Consider the following 1,461-nt stretch of genomic DNA (forward strand, 5'->3'; position numbering starts at 1 on the left):
GTGGCATCAGGATTGAGAAAGTCTTATTAACCACCAGAGATATGCAGATGACCCAACCTGGCTCGCCCCAAACCAAAAGATTTGAAAGCCCTTGCTGGTGACAGTCAACGACGGCAGCATGGATAACAAATCCACGTAAAGAAAGCCGAAATCCCCACAACTGGACCAACAGACAACATCGTGACAGACAGAGAGAAGATTGAAGTTGCCAAGGGTTCCATTTTACTTGAATCCGCAATCAATGCTCATGGAAGCAGCAGTCCAAAAAAACGATGCTTTGCATTGGACAAATCTAGTGCACAAGACGGCGTTAAAGAATCAAGATGTCACTTTGTGGACTAAAGTGTGCCTGATTCAAGGCATGGTATTTTCAGTCACCTCGTGTGAAAGCTGGACAATCAATAAGGGAGATTAAAGAAGAATTGATGCCCTTTAATTACTGTCTTGGTGAAGATTATTGAAAGTATCATGAACTGCCAGAAGGGCAACCAGATCTCTCTTGAGAGAAGCATAGCCTGGATGCTTCTTAGCAACCTGGAGGGTGAGGTTTTGTCTTATGTACTTTGACCGCGTTCTCAGGAGAGACCAGTCCCTTGTAAAGGACGTCCTGCTTGGTAAAATCGGTCTGGGAAGAAGAGGACCGCCTCACGGCGATGGATTGACACGGTGACGGAACAATAGGCTGAAGCAAACAGTTGTTGATGGTGTCACTAGCAATTGACATGGAGCTGGCATCTAACAACGCCGAAGACAAGCCTTTTCGTTCAGAGTCCCCGGCTGGTGCAACCTGTTCAGCCTTGCCATACTAACCAACAGTGTGGCTGTTTAGACCCACAGCAGGGCCTCGGGCGAAAGACCCGGTGAGCAGCTAGCTACCTTGAAAACCCTATGAAGCGCAGTCCGGCCCTGCACACTTGAAGGTGGCCTGGTGTTGTCACGACCGGGAACTGGCTCAAAGACAACAGGTTTTTGTTTGGGGGGTGCTTTATTTTGATCTGGTTTGGGTCCTTTGAATTAGGATCTTAAGATCAATGACATTTCATGTGCTTGGGGTTTGGGGTTAGGGATGGAACTGTGTTCTCCACCCACCCAAACAAAATCTATGTTGGAGTCCCAAGTCCTGTACCTATGGAAAGGGCAACCTGTTGACACTGTCAAGTCAGCATTGGACTGCTACCTGTAAGAGTGGGGGTTCAAGTCTACCATCCGTTCTGAGGAAGAAAAATGAGGCTGGGAGATCCTGTAAACATTGAGAGCCTCTGGAGCCCTCTGCAGGGTTGCTATGAATCAGAAGTGACCCAGTGGAAAAGAACACTTGGCACAATGGTTAAGAATTCAACTGCAGTCCACACTCTCCAGAGATTCCTTAATAGCGAAGGCCTGACAGTCCGCTCCCTACGCGTGACAGCCTGTGAAAGCCAATGGGGCAGTGCTACTGCGTCGTACAGGGTCACAGACATC

This window comes from Echinops telfairi, unplaced genomic scaffold (genome assembly GCF_000313985.2).
Source record: "Echinops telfairi isolate 266 unplaced genomic scaffold, ASM31398v2 ScPeMD7_9;HRSCAF=40, whole genome shotgun sequence".
NCBI classification, from domain to species: domain Eukaryota; kingdom Metazoa; phylum Chordata; class Mammalia; order Afrosoricida; family Tenrecidae; genus Echinops; species Echinops telfairi.